This window comes from Lissotriton helveticus, chromosome 11 (genome assembly GCF_964261635.1).
Source record: "Lissotriton helveticus chromosome 11, aLisHel1.1, whole genome shotgun sequence".
In the NCBI taxonomy this organism is placed as follows: Eukaryota; Metazoa; Chordata; class Amphibia; order Caudata; family Salamandridae; genus Lissotriton; species Lissotriton helveticus.
Genome location: NC_136072.1, coordinates 358278103 through 358298295, shown reverse-complemented (window position 1 = coordinate 358298295; position 20193 = coordinate 358278103). Strand labels below are relative to the sequence as shown.

The following is a 20193-nucleotide window of genomic DNA, read 5'->3' as shown; positions in this document are numbered from 1 at the left end:
CCACCAGACATTAGGTGAGGGTCAGCCTCCTCAGGGAAGTGACCCTACCCCTTGTGAAGGAACTGCCCCAGGGGTATCCGGGCCTGGCCTTCCAGAGCCCCTGATGTCAGTGGACCCTTCCAAGGTGGAACCCAGTCTGGAGCAGGTAACCTGCCCCTCTCTACCCTGCCTCAGTCAGCCCAGGGCTGTAGAGGTAAGGGAGGCCAGTGAACACCAAAGGACCCCCTGTCCAGAGGAACCCCCCCCCCCATCAGCAGATTAGGGGCACCCAGTCTAGTAGCCCTATCCAGGTGTAAATTCCTCAAACCTCTGAGGGATCTCTCTTATCCTTAGGTAGGAACATCCCCCAGATGGACTCTGTTGGGCACAAGCAAACCTGGGACCCAGTGCCCCCAAACCTGACCTGTCCCTCCAGTAGTCCAACCAAAGGGACCCAACCTTCAGCTGTAGGTAGCCTGAGGTTGACCCTGAGAGCACAGTGCAACTCAGTCATGGAAAGAAAGGCATATATGGTGGATAGTGATTGGAGGAAGCTGAGCCCAACAGTAGTGGAGCCTCACTTCAGTACTCCATCCCAACACCAGCCTTTTACTTTGCCAAAACACACCACAGGTAGAGATTCCCTATGGTGGAGACCCTCTGATACCCTTAGGGTGAGGGATTGCTTAGTGGACCATGAGACAGGGGGTAACCATGCAAGTGCAGGTACTTCCTTATATGGCCACTTAGGCAATATAGGCTTACCTGGACAAGGATAGCCTTATCTCCTTTCGTTTGGGGGGGGGGGGGGGGGTTGTGTAGGAAGGTAAATATCTGACTATATGGTTACCCCACCTTTTTACCTAGTGTTTTGCTGGTTTTCGACTTAGTTGGCCTGGGATCCTGCTATTCAGGGCCCCAGGCTATCTGCTCTCTCCATAAAATGGACTCCATGTACTTTAGGTACATACCAAATTGGATGTTGGGTCCTCTCTGTAAGCCCCTGTATAGTGTACCATAGATACCCAGTGCATAGGTACGTCCAAGGCCTACCAGGGACTGCAGCATGTATTATACCACCCCTGGCTGTCCCTCCAAACTGACACCACAGGCTGATCACTCAGCCTGGGTAAGGTGGTGTAATCACCCCTTACTAAGATATAGTATACCTATATCTACCTATATATATATAGACACATATACACCTATAAGTCACTCCTATGGCAAGCCTCGACTATCCTGGAGGCAGAGTGCTTGGTTTTATGTGAGACAGTGCCCTAGAATGAGCTGAGCCCCTCTGCAGCTTTCAGAACCATCTCCTTATAGCTGTTCTATGAAATAGCAATACCATATACTCTTAAGTGCAATATAATCCTCGCGGTTAATGCTAACTTTGGTTTGGCTTTATCAAAACATGTCGTGTAAGGTGTCAAACACTTTGGAATCCTACCCCCCCCCCCCCACCAGTTCTGGTGGCGGGGGTAGCATTCCACCCTAATAGAGGGAGAAGACATGTCAGTACTGCTTTACCCGGTTAAAGTTAAACAGAGCCCCAGCATCACAAAATGGATGCTGCTGCCACAGACACAAGTCAGACCTCCTGCTGCTGAACGAAACTCCGGCAGGGGAGGCCTGGACAATAGGTTTCCTGTCCAGGGAGGTGCCAGCACCACCCCATACCCAGGACCTCCCCAGACAGCTATATGTGTATTGGGACAGGGTGGACTGCATCCACAGATGCTTTTTGAGACACTGCCTGGGGCACACAAGGTGCTCCATGTAGCTCCATGTATAGCCCGGTTCAAACCAGTTGCTGGGGCACTCCAGCCCCACTTTGGCGTGAAACTGGACAAAGGGAAAGCGGTGTAACCACCCCTTGCCAGGTCCACCCATAGGAGGGACCTAGCAGGTAATCCAGCCCCTTAACTCAGTATAAGTATAGGAGCTGTGTCCTCAGGACTTTAGATTATCCTGGAACAAAACTTTGATACAGAACTCTTAAACTTTCAACATTCTATTCTGATTAGAAGACTGAAGACATATCCCTTGTGGTCAAGGAGTGACCACCCTGTGCAAACAGGCACCACCAGTAACTTGCTGATTTGCTTTGTTGATGCTCCTGCCGGAACCCTAAGACTTAGTGACACAGGACCTAGACTTCCAGACTTCTCTGATTTTGACCCACAGCAAACCTGAGACCCGTGGCGGACACGAGAGACGTGGGACCGGACACCCTGGACATTCTGCATTTTGCTAACTGCATTGACTCCTGAGGAAACTCGCAGTTGTGCATTGGGGTACGAGAAGCCCCAGACCCGAGCACTATTTGCACTGAAGCTCAGCCCTCCACACTCCACGAGTGCCGCATGGGGCCCGCTCTTGCATTTCAGCTCAATGCATCTTCCTGGTTGGATGTATGACGGTACGACGCGTACCGTCACAACGCGTGCTTTAACAACGCGTCCCTTACAACGCAAGTCGTTACCACGACTTGCGTTGGGGGCGCGGATTGAGAATAGTATAATTTACTATTCTAACACCAGTCCCCGTGGACACTAGCGAAGGTGTTGGAATAGTAAATATACTATTCTTAATGCTCTAGCGCCCTCCAGCGCAAGTCGTGGTTACGACTTGTGTTGTAATGGATGCGTTGTTAAAGCCTTGAGGAGTAAAATCCGCGTGGTAAAGGATTTTTCCCTCCTGGTTGCTAGCCCATTGGCTAGTGGGCCTCCTGAAGACATTCTTTTAAAACCAGATTGCTTTCCTGGTTGTTCCAGGCTTGTTCCAGCTTCCCTGCAAAGGGGAAGTGCCACAGACCTTGCTGGTCTGCACCAAAGCCAATCTTCACTTCCGGCATGGGTTGCATTTGCCAAGGCTTGTTGGGTCCAATCTAGAATCCTGCTCCTGGTTGTCGTCGACGCCTCCTGGACTTCGTGGCTACAGAGACAATCTTCACTTCTTCACCTGAAATCGCCCAACATCGCCTGGTTCCTTCCTGGTCACAAGGGTAGTGACCCAGATTCTGTCCCCTCTGCTTTCAGGTTCTTCACATCTTAGATCCACCCTTGGATCCACCCGTACACTTTTCCTCTGATCGCCTGAAACACTTCTTTGCAGCTCTCCATAGAAAACGACAGCGGAACCCGACACCAAAAGGCACCTATGTACCCGGCTTCCCTGGGTGAGGTAACACGAGTACTCCGGTGTCCCCGTGGGTCTTGACTCTCGAAGTGTCCTAGTCTAAAGGGGTTTTGTCGTAGTCCACCCGGAAGTGCCCTAAAACAGTAACTTTGTAACTTCCTTGTTCTCCATTATAAGTCAATGGTAACCCTCGTGTGAGTTTACACACTGCACACGCCTCCCATGGGCCTCCTACTTCCTAACCCTTGGTTGTTTAGTGTAGCCCCAGTGATTCCCTAGGCCCTAGGCCTATTCCCTGTTTCAGTCGCGGTTCTTATACCACTTTCTTAGTATATGGTTTGTGAGGCCCCTAGGGCAAAACTGTATTTGTACAACTTATCGTATGCTAAATAAGTAACTTGTGATGTACTTGTACCTCTGTCCTCATAAAGAGTGCAGAGGGGTTGTGTTAGGAATAAATACATATATATTTGATATATACCTTGTATGGTGTCCTTTCATTTGGTATTCAAGGGATTATAATTGGTAAAACAGCTTGCTTTACATGCTCTCTGAAGTCTTAGCCTATGACTGCTGGTCCATGCTAACACTAGGATAGCTTGTCTATAAGGTTGACTTTACAACCACCACGAATAAGGGTCGATTAGACTGATGCAAGGTGCCCACTAGAATAGTGGACACCATATGCCAGGCTAACTCCTCACAACTTCATCTGCAGTAACAGATTCACTCCCCTCCAAAATATGGCAGATTATCTAATAGTCATGGAGGAACGGATGAGTGGGTGGAGACCTTTTATCGTTCAAAGAAAAGGCCCAACTCAAGTCAGATGTCCTTAAGATCATTGGTGAGCTGAGAGCTTAAATAACACTCTCAGATCCACTATAGGAGACCTCACAGGGCAGGTGAACCACCTCTTAGCAAGAGGCAGGGGAGATAGCTCACAAATGAAGGTTCCAAGCCCATAGATCACCAACCCCCTTGCCAATGATAAACCTTATTTATTTATTTATTTATTTATTTCTGACACTTATAAAGCGCTACTTATACCCTTGGGCGTCAAGGCGCTGAAAACCATTATTGAAGAAAGTAAGAAATGAGGGAATAAACAGAATTAACTATTGAAAGTCGGTTAATGAGAAAAAAGCCAAGTTTTCAGGAGTTTACGAAACTGAAACAGCGTAGCACTTCGTCTGATGTTAAGAGGCAAGGTGTTCCAGAGTCTGGGGGCCGCCACCAGAAAGCGACGGTCACCCCAGGACACTGTTTTGGTGCGTGGGACAGGCAGTTGGTTGAGGGTGGCTGAACGTAAATCTCTTGTCGGTTTGTAGAGTTGAAGTTTGTCTCTTAAGAAATGTGGTCCTTGATTATTGACTGATTTGAAAACTATACAGAGGGCCTTGAAGTGGATCCTTTTTTGTACATTCAGCCAGTGAAGGTCTTTTATGTTTTTGGCAATAGGTTCGAACTTTGTTTTGCCGGTAATGAGACGGGCTGCTGCATTTTGTATAGTTTGGAGTTTTGTAGTGACTCGCGATTGGGCATTGAGAAATAAACCATTACAATAATCCAAGGACGAGAGGACAAGAGCGGAAACCAGTGTCTTAATCGCAGATTCGGGAAGAAAAGAACGTATTTTACGAATCATTTTTAGTTTTAGGTGCGCTGTGGATGCTGTCTTATTGGCGTGATCCATGAAGTTCAGTCCATCATCGAAGATAACCCCCAAATTCCTGACCTTCGAGGTCGGTGTGGGAGGGGTACCGAAGGTCTCTGGCCACCAACTGGTGGGCCAGGCTGGGGACAATGGACCGAAGATGAGTACCTCAGTTTTATCTGAGTTTAACTTTAAGCAGTTTGTTGCCATCCAGTCTCCTATATCTAGGAGCCCTTTCTTAAATTTTTCAGCTACTTGCTCTCCGTCACCTTTGATCGCCAACACTAGTTGGGTGTCGTCGGCGTACGAGGTAAGGCTCATCCCATGTGCTTTGATGGTCTTAGCTAGGTCCGACACATAGATGTTGAAGAGTGTCGGACTAAGGGATGAGCCTTGAGGAACACCACAGGGGGCGGAGAGTTGTGCAGATTGAAAGGGTCCTAGGATGACCGCCTGCGTTCTGTTAGCAAGGAAGGAGGCTATTAAGTTTTTGGCAGTATGACAGATGCCAAATCCTTGGACACGGTCGACCAAGATGTAGTGGTCGACCGTGTCGAAAGCCGCTGATAGGTCTAGCAGAACCAATATGGCAGTGCCACCTTGGTCCCTAATAACCCTGATGTCATCAGCGGCTTTGATCAGGGCTGTCTCGGTCCCGTGATATTTTCGGAACCCAAACTGCGTATTGTCCAGGAGCTGGTGTACTTCAATGAACTCAGAGATCTGGGTGTTCATGATCTTTTAGATTGTTTTTGCAATGAACGGTAAACTGGCAATTGGTCGGTAATTTTTCAGCTCATTTTTATCCAGCGAGGGTTTTTTTAGCAGAGCCTTTAGTAGAGTGTTTTTGAGCGAATTAGGGTATTGGCCTGACCGCAATATCAAATTGCAGACCTGTGTGAGTGCAGGTATGATAACATCTAAGACTGGTCTGAGGACAGATAGAGGGCAGGGGTCAAGGGATGAGCCTGATTTGATGGTCAGAAGTGTGTTTTTTATTTGCTCCTGGGTTACTGGTTGAAAGCACGGAAAAACATTAGCTGAGGGGGAGGTAGCAGATGAAGTGGAGACCGGAAGTGATTTGGAGGAAAATGCTTGGTAAATGTCATCTACTTTAGTGTAGAAAAAAGATCCAAGAGAGTCACACAGAGATTGTGACAGGGGGGGCGTGAGATCCGGGGAGTTACCTGATAAAGCTTTGGTAATGGAGAATAGTTGTTTACTAGAATTCCTGGCCTGCTCGATTTGGTCAGTGTAATATTCTCTTTTAGCTTGTGCTATCATGTTTTTATATAGGGCAACGGCTTCCCTATAAGCAGACTTACTGACAGCATCATAGTCTTTTCTCCAGGTTCTCTCCTTGCTGCGATTTATCTGTTTTTGTGTCCTAAGTTTATCGTTATACCAAGGAGCGGTGGGTTTAGCTCTGTTGCTGGAGTGTTCCTTGGAAGGGGCTGATTGGTGAGATGCCTGGCCAATCCAGTCATACAATTGCTGGAGAGCTAAATTGGGTTCGGCAGCGAACTCTGGGCAGGTTTGTATAAGTGTGAGCTTAAAATTTTCTAGATTTATATTTTTCCAGTCTTTAAACGGTAATTTAGGTACCGATTGGGGATTGTTTTTACAATCATTGCCGGTAGCAATGTTCGCAAAGATTGCAAAGTGATCTGTCCACTGCATGGGCAAAATGTTAGTGATTTGGAGTCCTTTTAAATTGGAAAAAATGGGGTCCAAAATGTGGCCCATAGGGCACTGCCACTCCCCTTCAAGAGCTGTCAAGGTAGGTGCTGAGCGAAGCTTCGCTGAAGTAGCCAGACTTAGGAAACCATTGGTGAAACAAGCCGAGCAACTTCAAGTAGTCAAGGGTACTTCCAAAGATCATGGTAGATCCCACAGCAGGGAATTCCTAATTAGGAATTCTCCAGGTCAGCAACCACTAGTTCGGGAACACCCAGTCCCCTCACCCCACCCGTAACATCTTTATGATCAATGTGCCTAAAATTGCCACTCACCACAGGTACAAAGGAGAGGACTCCCTTAAGAATAAAACAATCCACAGGATCCACCATGTGAGAGGCAGCAGATCTGTGATTAGGGAAAATGTCTTGCAAGCAAGAAGACACGGCCTCCCCAACAGCCTTACAGACTGTATCAAACTGAACCTGGTGGTTGCGAGGCAGATTCATTATTGAATCGCTCTGGAAGCTGGATTTTGTCCTCCGCAACAACTAACATCCAATTTGCCTCTCACTTAGGCAAAGATTCTACTTCAGCTGAAAACGATTGACTCCAGAGTCTAGCCAATTGACCAGCCCCATAGTTTCCACCATCCCCTCTCAACCTGGGCAGAGTACTCATTTAAATTGTAAGCTGCCTGAAAAGGGCAGTACTGAGGCCACACTTAGTCAAGGAGTCCTGATAAAAAGGGGGTCAGTATTAAATAGAGATGAGTGTCCTAGGAGAGAAACATCTACTAATCTCCTTAACCCTCATGTCCCAAAAGGAGATTTACAGGCAGGCTCCAAACTTCAATCTCTTTCTTTGGCCGAAGATCCACCCAAGCTCCATATGGTGTCATGGAACGTGGAAGGGGTGAGGACAGAAATGTCCCTTCCGCATTGGATTGAATTTATCAAAACGTTTGACATTTGTATTCACGAGGAAACCTAGAGCACAACACCCCTATATATGATGGGCTATGTTTCTTAGTATCGCCCTACAATCTCTAATAAACCAGTGTGCCCTGTGGAGAGATTGCTGATATGGGTTAGGTTTGCACTCCACTGCAAAATCTCAGAGCTCCCCTTTGACAGCCTAGACATTTTAGAGATCCAATTAAAGGCCAGCCAGGTCTTACCCTAGACATTTACAGTGTTTATGCAAGAGGAACTGGGGGGTAGGAGATCTGCTACCCTACATGAACTAGAGGAACTCCTGAATGACAGGGACCCCTTGCACCCCATGATCCTAGCCGGTTACTTCAATGAGACATGTCAACCATTGGACAGGGAGGATATCTGTGAGGCGAGAGAGGAAGATGAACTGTCATTAGGCGCCCACCTTGACATACTGCCAATCAAAAAGTGGTCTCAAGTGGCACTACAATGAAACACTTTATCATGAGATCTCGGGCTGAGGGTCACAAATAGGTGGGCTAATTCAGATAAACTAGGAGCAACACCTTTACTAGAACTAACGGCATGAGCTGTATCGACTATTTTTAGTTAGATCTAATGCTATGGCCCTTGATAACAGATATGGTTGTGGGCACAAGCGTTGATAAGGATCATAATCCCCTAAGTCTGAGACTGGTGGTTCCTTGGGATGAGCCATCTAACAGTCCTAGATCCCATTTAACAACAAGGGAACTATATCCAACTAATGACAATCATCGGCTTAAGTGGCACAAGATGATTTCCAATGAAGGTAAGCTCCACCTGTGGACGTCTGAGCTTTCAGCCTTACTCGCGAAACTGGGAAAGTTTGATGTGATCTCTGACAGCCACATCTGCCTCTTTGAGCATTTGACACTGTATTTTATTGATCCTCTACTTTTTTTTAATCTAGACCAACAGTAAGATTGTAGTATGCATGGTTCAAACGTGAGTGCAGACAACTAAAACAACTCTCCATGGCACTTAGGGCCAAGAACAAGGTCCTAGTGAGAATATTGAGAAGGTCCTATAAAATAGCCCAAGCTAGAGATAAAAGGGAGTGGGACAAAAACAGGTGGAGGCTCATCAGGGAGGCATGTGATCCTAAAGACTCTAAAACGTTTTGGCTTTTAGTCACAATGAGGGATTCCATGAGGCCGCCACTGCTAGCCAACAACATCCCAATCTCTGCATGGTATGATGCCTTTCAGCTTTTCTACTCAGGACCAAGTACGTCTGATACACCAGCTGTCTCTCTAGATCTACCCAATGCCATCTCTAAGAACCTTTTCACCAGAAGAGAAATTCAGGCCTGTATAGACTCAATTATCCAAACAAAAGCCCCGGGTCCCGTGGTATATACAGCGATCTGTTTCTATAGGATAGAGAAAGTTGTTCTAGTTATATCCTGACACTTTCTAATGTCATAGCAGGGGCTGCCCCAATTACAAATTCCTGAAAGGGAGCAGAGATGATTCCTATACATAAGAAAGGAAATAGGACTCTTCCCAGCAATCACATACCCATAAGTCTTATCGTTTCCATTCAAAAAGGGTTTTGTCGTGCCCTTTTGGACAAGATCTAGGACAGGGTTAGTGAAAACAACGTCCTAACCCCCTTCCAAGCTGGTTTCAGACAGGACATGGGATCAATAGATCAGGTGTTCCGTTTTCTTCTTCTATATTGGAAGACTGTTGTTGTTGGTCAGGGGAGCCTGTATGTAGCATTCATCGATCGGAAGACTGCCTTTGATCGTGTCTCAAGTAACAAACTGTAGCAAGTGCTAAAAGACATGGGGTTGCCTTCTGAGATCTTATCTCTGGTTATTCGCCTCCACAAAGCAAATTTTGCCAAAGTGGATTGGGCAGGCAAGGCCAGCTGCCTAACCCAATTAAAGTTAACAGGGGAGTACGCCAATGTTGTGTCCTGGCACCCACACTTTTTTACCATCTTTATGAACAATGTAGTTTGTTTTTTATCTTAGTCCCCTGTGGATGCTCCCATGCTGGGGAGGGAAGCAATTGTGATGCCTTGCTTGCGGACGACACCTTGTTAGTCAAAAACACCAGGGGGGGGTCAAGCTGCTTTTAAATGGATTCAATGACTTCTGTGACATGCGGGGATAAGAGCTCAATACCTGAAAAGCGAAATTCTTGATGATCAATTCTCATAAATCATACAAAGGAAGATGGTCTCTGGGAGGCGCCCCACTAGAGAGGGCCAGTACCTTTGATTACCTAGGTACACTGTTCCCAGGAACGCGCGCGGCCGCGCGCGCGCGCACTTCCCTACCCACGAGCGCGCAGTCCCCTGTGTGGAGCGCGCACAGAGGGCACAGAGGGCACACATCCCGCAAGAGTATTCGCGCCGCCGCCGCTTTTAAAAGGCGCGCGGCGCGAAAAAATGGGCATTTCCTGATTGTGAAGGACGGCGGCGGAAGTGACCACTTTGGAGTGACCTAATACTTGGGAGCGGAGGTAAGTGTTTTAATGTGGCCACTTGCTGGCCTTTTGTTTTTGATGGGTTCGGCTTTTGTTTTGCCGCCCTGTAGTGCACGCACTGTTGATTTTATATTCTTTTCTTTGTAAAGCGAGGCTGCGGGCAGATTGAGTGCTTTTGTTAAAGTATCCATGTTAATCGCAGCCACTTCATGAGCTGTGATTTACATGGATACTTTAACAAAAGCACTCAATCTGCCCGCAGCCTCGCTTTACTTACAAAACAATGCAGCAAGTTTAAAAACACCCGTGTGTGCTTTTTAGGGTAATCTGCCCGGTTTGCAGACTTGCTGTATTATTTTGGAAGTAAAGCGAGGCTGCGGGCAGATTGTGTTCTTTTATTTAGATAGAGGAAAATGAGTAGCAGTACTCTTAAGCTTATTTACCTGCATCACCTAAAAGACAAAGGGAGAAAAGATAAAACGTCACCTGATGTAGAAAAAAAACAAAGGAGCAAGAGCTCTGTGTTTACTTACGTCCGGGAGTGTTGAGTGGGGGTAGAACATTTTTCAGTCAACCAATGTGGATGAATGTACATGCAAGGCGAGAGACTGCTCCACTTTATGCTTTTATGTTACTGCACAGTGGAGATAAAAAGGCAGGTTCATCGACCGCCTTCGTAACATGCAATATTAAAAAGTGCAGTGAGGCACCATTCTTTTGTTTCCGGGATCATATCGTTTTGCTGCCTAGGAGGGTGACCCTCTACATATTTTAGGGCATAAAAATAGACCAGATCAAACTGTCGTTCATAAATTCACGCGCACATTGGAGCTTTGTCGAACCACTAAGAACAAATTAAACTGCATGCGCCTGCGGTTTTAATCTACATTTGCTCTGTTTATTATGTTTTTTATTCTTGTCTACTGGTTGTATGGCCCTGGGGCTGAAACAAAAAATACATATTGATTGGTAGAATATTGCCTTTTTAATTGACACCTTTTTCAGTGACTACAAATTAGGGATCAGGCCGTAGACATGCAGACTTAGCAATGACATGCAAGCAGTAACCTTGACCACAAGGGTACTGCAGTACCCAAGTATCTCAGTCATTGAAAATCATAAAAGGGATCCGTCAGAATGTATTCCACATTAATCTGTAGACTCCGTGGCTCAGTAATCTTCGGATTTCTAAATGAAAATTGTAATATCACGTCCCTGAGAAACATTTTCAAAAATATTAACCAGATTTTTAAGAGAATTTGGAGTCCTTGGCAATAAAGAAATAGTGTTCACAAAGAAAAAGATGACTATAAATATTCCATCTGCTGATTAGAAGTTGGATACCCTTATCCTATACCGATGTACTTAGTATGTGAATAAAGAGCTTGAAGGCCAAGGTATAGTCTGACACATCCCTCCATTTCCTAGCAAGCCTCGGAGTGGCGTGCTACTCGCCAAAAAAGCGATTCAAAACCCATCAGGGGTAACAAGTGCTATATGAATACAAATCTTTCTTCCCCTTTTATCCCTCCTCTATCCTTCCTTTTGTGACTAATTCTGTTGCATATGTTGTTAACACCAACAAAAGGGTTCTGTTGATTATCGTTACAGAAAGCTGGTGGTGTTGCTCACAGTGGCCACATGCAAAGACAAGCATTTGAAATGCAATAGGTCTCGCAGTTACGCAAGTTGAAGCTATTGGCATTGTAAATGACAATGCCTTTTATTTATGTTTTTAAAACAAAAAGGCATAGGGCCATATGTTTGAAAGCTATTTTGCGATCGCAAATGCTGAAATTTGCAGAATTTCTGCGTTTGCAATCGCAAAGTAGCAGTATTCAATGTATGATACAAAACACCCCTCGCAAAATAAGGAATCAATTGCATTTAAGGAATCGCAAATTGAGATTTCTTAAATGCAATGTAAGAAGCACAATGAAAGTGTGATTTGGCTGTAAGGAATCGCAAATTCAGTTGGTGGTAATTTGCGATTTCTTTGAAAAATGCACTTGTTTGCATTTTTCAAAGTGCCATGTGACGCACATACATGCCCTGAGGGCATGTATGTGTGCCACATGTGCACACATGCACATTTCAGGGGTGCAACAGGGTGTCCTTTTGACAACCTTGAAATTGCATTCTCAATTTGTGATTCTCTAATTGCAAATCGCAAATTGAGAATGTCTTCACATTCATTCCTATGAGCCTCGGGCCCATAGGAATGAATGGGGAGGTATTCCTTAATTGTGAATCACAATTTGCGATTCCCAATTAAGGAATATGTAGGATTCGCAAAATTCTTTGCAAATCTTACATACATAGCGTTTTGCGATTCTTAAATAGCGATTCACAAAAAAATCGCTACTTGAGAATCGCAAATGGACATTTTCATACATATGGCCCATTGTTATTTGCAATGTCAATAGCTCAAACTCGCGTAACTGCGAGACCTATTGTATTGCAAATGCTTGTTGTGGTATTGATAGCTGTTCTATCTCCGCACTCTGTCTCTCATCTTTTACGAGCCAAAACCCAGTCTTTGCGAGTGCAATGAAATATTTCGCGAACGAGCGCTCCGCTATGTGGGCAAGATTTCCGATTGATCTAACGCTAGATTTTACTGCCTATGATTTTTGTGTGAGCAAGTCATACCCAGATTACTAATAAATCTGCGACCATTTTACCCCACAATGTGTCTCAACAGGTATTTGTTGGGTGAGAAGGGGACTCATGGCCCTACTGCTTGGGCTAATGTGCAGGGATGGATGGCCTGCAGTCTGAGCAGCCTCCAAACTCTGGAAAGGGTCCAATAAGAGAGACTTAAGCAGCAAACTATAGCAAAGTGCCCCAAGCTGAAGTGCGCCAAAGAGACCAAAGAGAGCTCAGAGGCTCAGATAGGTTGGCTCGGCCTTTGCCCCTGGCACTGTGGGTAAAATGAGAACAACTCCAGATGTGCACTTACAGAATGCACAAAATCGGCTTCTTGAACCCTCGAGATTTTCGCTTCTGCATAGCTGCCTACAGCTTCCTTATTGCACCTGTGTGAATAAGCACTTGCACCCTACAGGTGCCTATATTCATTCATGTATCCGTTGTGTGCAACAAGCTCATTCCGTTTGTTGCATCTTCCTTCTGCGCCTATTTTAAATAGCACATGTCCAACGATCTCCCTAACGAGGGAGAAGACAGTGTTTCCCAAGCAGTAAGGATTTTCTATTAAGGGCATCAGAGTGTGCTGCCTTATGGTCCCAAAAGCATCATAAAGATTGTGTTTCCAACAGCAAATCATGGCAGCGCTCCCCTAATCGCATTGCCGCATGGCTCCAGACTGCAGTAAATAATTGCTTATTTTGCTCAGGAGAAAGTGTCACTCATAGTCCTTGAATGGCACTCATAATTACACTGACATTATGCAAATGGCGCACATAGGCAACCTGTAACCTTGGCCACTATGGGAGAGCCGGACATGAAGCACAAGGAACACTGAGCGCAGCTGCCTGCAAAGCTACCAGCCAGCGTGTACATGTGATATTGTATAGGCTCTCAATATTTCCCCACCCAATGAACAGTGCTCCAGTTAAGAATATAGTAAAATCTAATGATGGTACCACCACTGGAGTCTTGTGCTTTTCTAAACCTAAAGTGTAGTTGTCTGTGTAACTAATTCATGTAATGGCATGTTTATCCAATTTGCAAACCAACCGTAAGACCCTTAACGTGGCTCTCTATGTGTGAAAATGCACCATCTTTTCACGTAAATATTTAGAGTGATATTTGGCACGGCACACGCGCGTGGTCTGGTTCCTGGCGCACATAGCCATGGTTGCAGCGCACAGAGACCCTCCACTGCCGCACACAGAGGAAAAAAATTAGAGGGAACATTGCCTAGGTATAAAGCTATCAGATGACATGACCTAGAAACAGCATGTGGCTAAGATGACTTTGAAGCACGTGCAAATAGTTGGAGCCCTTTGAAAAGAACATAGCACCACCTCTAACACACCAGTGGCAGCTAAAGCAGTGAGATCAGCCCTTTAAGGGGCTGAGTTGTGATGCTTTGATAGGATTGATGACCTTTTTAGATCTGAGAAAAAGCTTTTGAGGAGCCTGGTCTTGCTACCTTAGAGCAAACCTCTCCACCTCTTAAGACTTGACATGGTCTTGAAACCTATCGTAGACAAGGCCAAACTACGCCCGCTGCTGTTTTGGTGGAGAATCAGGTCCACTCCTGATCCTGCTCTAGAGGAAGTTCGCTCTCTGAACAAATACAATAAGATAGGTTAGAAAAGAAATGTTAATGCTTATTGGCTGATATCGGTTTAGAGGACCTGGAAAGTTATCAAGAAATCATCGAGATACCCAACAACAGGAAACTATATAGTCAGTTCAGGTTTGACACACTACCATGGAATTTCCTTACAGGCACCTGGACTCCTACGCCATCATTCTCACAGCATTGTTTTAATTGCACCACAGCAACTGAATAACTCACACATGTATTATTTGCTTGTCCAGCCTACTCTCTCCCGAGAGCTAACTGGCTCATGCCCATATGTAAGCAGCTGGGAACATGCAATCATGTCGAAGCTCTGCGAAGTCTTACATCAGATCCAAGACCCATAGTTGCTTGCTCAGTTCCAAAGTTTATGGGTCACATGTGGGGCATTAGAAGGAAATTGCAGAAGCTGTGAAGTAGGTGCTCTTAACTGTTTTAACTGAGTAACTTAATATGGTGTTTTATCATTTTAACCTTGGATGAATTATGGAATTTTAATGGCTTGGCACCAGGAGAACCCTAACAGCATAGGGGACCCTGTTAGTACTTCTATAGCTATTTTGAGGTTTGTGGTGCCACTGTCTCTATTTTGCACAACAGAGAGGTCAGTCTATCACGTCGTTTGTAAATTTGGCTCCAGATCAACACTTGATTGACGTCTCTCTACTATGTAATTTATGTCTTAATCATTTATTTTAACATATATACATGATTTGTATTGCACATTGCACTTTTATGGTCATTTGACCAAAAGAAAGCTTGTGGACTGGCATAGGGAGGGGTTTGGTCAAGCAGTGTCGAAATCTACTGCAAATTGGTTGTCGACCGATTCCTGTACGCTCTATGCTGATGATGCTGTGCTCACGGCCTGCACTCCTGTGGGGCTCCAATGATTATGAACAAGTTTCACTAACTATATGCAAAACTTAGGCATGTTAATTAACAAAGATAAGACCTTCATCATGAAGTGTAGAGAAAGGACCTTAACATTTCGGGATGTGTTTATTGAAGATATAAATATTGGTTTTGCTAAGACATTCTCCAAACTGCAATTTCACACATAATCTTGGTAGAAAACCAGTCAAAGTCAAAGAACTATTAACCTTCTATAAATCAAAGTTTATATCAACAGCTGTATATGGGGCAGGAGTCTGGGGGCACACTGACTGTCAACCCCTCCAATTGGTTGAGAATTTTTTACTGAGGATTCTCCTAGCTGTACCAAATAGCTGTTCCTCTCTTGTATACCATGCTGAGCTGGGTCTATCCTTTTTAACTGATTTAATTAAGATCCAGCCAATTCTTTTGTGGCACAAGATCTGGAAAATCGGACAAACTACCCTCAATCATGAGACTATTAGGGATTGACTTAAATCTCACTTTTTTTTCAAATACCATTGTAGAACTATATGAAAAAGTGTCATGGGTGACATGCGCCACCCTGAGTTCTTTGATCAGATTGCATCCCTAGAACACATTGGCAGAAAGAATTTCAAAATCGATTGTTTATCATGAGCAAAGGAATTAAGTCTGCCCACGGAATTGATGAAGCAGAGCGTTTATAATAATCAAGATGATGCTGGTCACTTATGATACGCAACCATACTTTAAAAATGTTGATAAGACACAAGACAGATTTGTTTTAAAGCATTTCAGGCTGGATATATTCCACCTCCTGGTCAGTTTTTCAGTGATAAACTATTGCTCACAGTGCCTCTCTAAATGCCCCTGTGGTGATGTGTCACTACAGACAACAATGCTTACTGTTTTATTCTTTAATAGTGAACAGAGAAAGAGCTGGATTCTACCGATACTGAGGTTCTATGGTTTTAGACAATGTCAACCTGTGTTTTAGGTCGAGCATTCAAGACCTCTTTTATATACTTTAGTATATACTTAGATCTTTTATTATATACTTATGTGTGTACCTACTTAGTGGGCTCTGGAGAGCAGCCCTAGGACTTATCTGCTTCCGCTTAGGGACTTTCTTTCTGTTCAACTGCCTCTATTTAACTGTCTTGATAGAAAACGACTGGCAGAGGTCAGTAAACTACCAGAATTGATTTCTTCTGAGGGACTTTCTTGTTTACATTTTTCTGGCAACTGCCTCTATTTAACTTTTGTGATAGAAAACGACCAGTAGAGATCAGTAAAATACCAGAATTACTTTAGCATTCTCTAGAATCCAGACTGCAGAAATTGTCTTCTACGAGCACCCGTGGACAGTAATATTATTTTTAAATCTTGTATTTTAGATGATATGACCACCGAAGACCCTGATTTTATATTAAAAACAGAGCTTTGGACTATACCTTTTCCAGCTGAAAGGCAATATTTCTCTCCATGTGTTCCCATACCTGGCGGGTCACCAGTTTGGTGCTTACTTTCTCTCAATGTTGAAGAACAGTAGATGTTTCAGCACCCAGGCTAATGTGCTGCATAGCTAAATGCATAGAAGGTCCCAAAGGCGAGGCCGATTGCATTGCAATTGCTTGTTAATTTTTACAGACCCTCCCAATGATTATATATGCTATATTGTGAAGTTTTTGAAGATTGTGAATGGATGTAGAAAAACTCTTATGACATGAATATTCTACGGTCTGAACTTTTTATCCACAATAAATATACTGTTTTTAACTTTTTAATAACATGATGTTACGTTTTGTATACGCTTTTATAGTTTCCTATGAAGAAATCGAATAAAGTTTTATATATATATATATATATATATATATATATATATATATATCGTGGCAAATTCTGTTTCTTCGGCGATTCCACACCAAACAGAAAGAAGGACCCCTTTTTTTTTTCAGCAGCAGGTAAGTTTTCAGTGGGCAGATTTATTTGCTCTCACAAAATAGTATTCCAGGCATGATGCGTTTCGGTTATCCAGTAACCTTGATCACATAGCGATACTGCAGTTTGTTACAATCTTAAATACTCATTTTTTTCAAGCATTTCAGTCATGTGATGACAAACAGTGAAGAAATACTTCTGTTGACGCTATGTCTTCATATATCAATAGCGACCAGTTAAAACATTGGATAGGTTCTAGTTTATGACGTTGTGTACAGATTACTGCATAAATGCATTATCTCACGATTTTCAACCTTGCGCAATACATAATTTAAACATATATAGATGCATGTATAGAGACTCAATTCTCATTATCATTATCTTTGCATCATTGCGTCTAGATGATAATAACAGCATAAATGCCTAAAGTTGATATGTGCATTCTGATGCATAGTTTATGTAGACATCTCATATTAAAAACTTTGTAGAAATATTCAATATGGAGTTAAAACATCTCGGCATAAATGCCTATAAAACTAATATGTGCAAAATTACGCTTTTTAGTGCAAATCGTGTTTCTGTGCAAATGCTGCCACTAATTGAATTCGTACCAAACAAATCATTTCGATCAGAACCGTTATCTCCATGTAAACTGTAATAATTGTTTTCTATGAGCTGACACTGGGTTACATGGTATTGAAAACCCAAGCCTGGATATCCAAAAACCACCCCCCCTAAAAGCTCATAAGATATTAAAATTCATTGAGTCAACAGAAAGTGCATAGTGCTGTACAAATGAAAAAAATAAGTGAATTTTAAAAAAAAAGGGACTTTTTTGAACGTAGATGCTGATCAATGACATTCTTTTACATGAAATTTTTAAGACTTTCTCAGATTAAGTTGTGATTCCTATTTTCATCAAGATTTACTACAGAAACATATGCATGTCCTCCGTGGTGTTTAAACCATTAGGAGACTTGCTGTTAAGATTAAGTATATATTTAGTCTCCAGCTGTCTTAACAAGTTCTCTCTGTCCCCACCTCTTCTCGGGGTTGGTACTGCATCAATGACATAATAGGATAGACACTTGATATTCTTTTCATGTCTCGCCTTAAAGTGTCTAGCCACCGGGTAGGTGGAGTCACTGTTGATGATTGCTCTGATATGCTGCAATATTCTCACGTGCACCGGCTTAATCGTGCTGCCCGCGTACCTTCGGCCGCAGGTGCACGTGAGAATATATACAGCAAATTCTGTACGGCAGTCATAGTTCCCCTTTATTTTTAACTCATTCTTGCTGAAGGGTGTGCTGTATTTACTGGTATTAACACCAATGGTACATGCTCGACATGTGGAGCATTTGAGGAATCCTTGTTTAACTGGCATCCATGTGGGAGCAGCTGCCCCTGCCCCCAGTGGTTGTGTCAGTTGAACAGCCATGTTCTTGCATCTCCTGAATGTTACCTGTGGCTTATTAGGGAGGTCTTCCTTCAGGATGCTGTCTGTCAGCACAATTGGCCAATTTTTATTTAATATGGCTCTTATTTTGCGCTCCTGCCTGCTAAATGTAGTTATCAATCTTGGCGCATCTGTATCTTTATCTGATTCTACTCCCCCTGCAGATCTTCTATGTGTAGGCAATAATTCAGCTCTTGATTTAATGTCAGCTCTACTAATGGCTCTGCCGAGTGTGTCTTCTGTGTATCCCCTGGCACGGAGTCTTACTATGCTCTCATCTCTGCACTTCTCATATTCTTCAGGAGAACTACAGATTCGCTTGAGTCGCAGTACCTCACCATAGGGTATGCTCGCTAATAAATGCTTGGGGTGTGCACTAGACGCATGGAGAATTGCATTCCCTGCTGTGGGTTTCCTATATGCTGTTGTCGCCAGTTTGTTGTTAGTTACTACTACCTGAACATCAAGAAACTCAATTTTACTAGTACTCTGATGCGAGGTAAAGAATAGATTGTAGTCATTCACATTAATTCTTTCTACAAAATCCATGGCACTTAGGGTATCTCCTCTCCAGATAACAAAAACGTCGTCTATAAGACGCAGCCACAAACAAATCTTATTGTCCATCTCATATTGATCTTGGCCCATGAGGACCTGCCTCTCCCAGAACCCTACGTGCAGGCACGCATAGCTCGGGGAAAAGCAGGCCCCCATGGCCACTCCCCTCTTCTGTCTGTAGTATTCCTTACCAAAGGCAAAGTAATTATTTTCAAGACACCATTTGATTAGTGACATTATCATTTTGTTAGGTGACACATATTCAGCCGACGAGTTTTAAGAAAATATTCTACTCCTTTCAAACCTTGTTCGTGGTTAATGCTAGTATATAAAGACTCTATATCTAGAGTCAACAACATCATGTCCCCTGTCCACTCAAAATTGTCAATCCGAGATAAAAAGTCTCCAGTGTCTTTTAGGTATGACGGCAACTCTTTTACCAGTTCTTGTAAAAAATAGTCTATGTACTGGCCGATGTGCTCTGTCATGCTCTTGATGGCTGAGTATTATGGGTCTGCCAGGTTTTGGGACTTTTTCTTTGTGCAACTTGGGTAGCAAGTATAGAAACGGCATCACAGGGTGGGCATTATACAGGAATTTAAATTCCTCATTTGTTATTAAGCCATCTGTTTCCATTTTAGTAGTTCTTTTTTGATGTTTTCCTTTGCCTTGTGATATGTTTTTAGTGTTGTCTTCTCATAACAATCACCATTTTCCAGTTGCCGCTTGGCTTCAGCCTCATAGTCTGTTTTGCTCCACAGCACGATATTCCCGCCCTTGTCCGATTTTTTTATTATGACATTCGGGTTTTTCCTAATTCTTTCCATCAGATTGTTGTATTGGACTTGATGCTGGTTTGAACTATATTTCTCACAATTGGTTTGGCAATGGAGTTTTTTTATTTCCTCAGTAATGCGGTCATGAAAAACGTCTATTGCATCCTTCGGCATTAAAGGGACAAATGTAGATCTGGGCTTGAAGGGGCTTTCCACCGCACCCTTCTGGAGCAAATCCAGTTCTCTTAGTTGTGATTGAGTTGATCTTTGGGAGTTATTTTCCTCTTCATTATTTAGCTCATGTAATGCCCACAGTGTAGGTATATCAGAAACTTGCAAGTGTGACTCGGCCACAGTTCGTGTTTTTGTTTTTTTGTCCTCCCAAACACTTTTCATGGCAATTTTTTTTTTTAACTTTAGTTTCCTTATAAATTTGAAAATGTCTATCCGGGT

General features: G+C 43.6%; 1 long non-coding RNA gene across 1 annotated transcript in view; it reads left to right on the top strand.

Moving 5' to 3' along the window:
- Positions 1–9764: 9764 nt before the first annotated feature.
- Positions 9765–20193, top strand: part of LOC144792959 (uncharacterized) — a 171359-nt gene continuing 160930 nt past the window's right edge. Inside the window, exon 1 of the long non-coding RNA XR_013602644.1 lies at positions 9765–9908. This is a non-coding gene — a long non-coding RNA (uncharacterized LOC144792959). The remainder of the gene's footprint in view (positions 9909–20193) is intronic.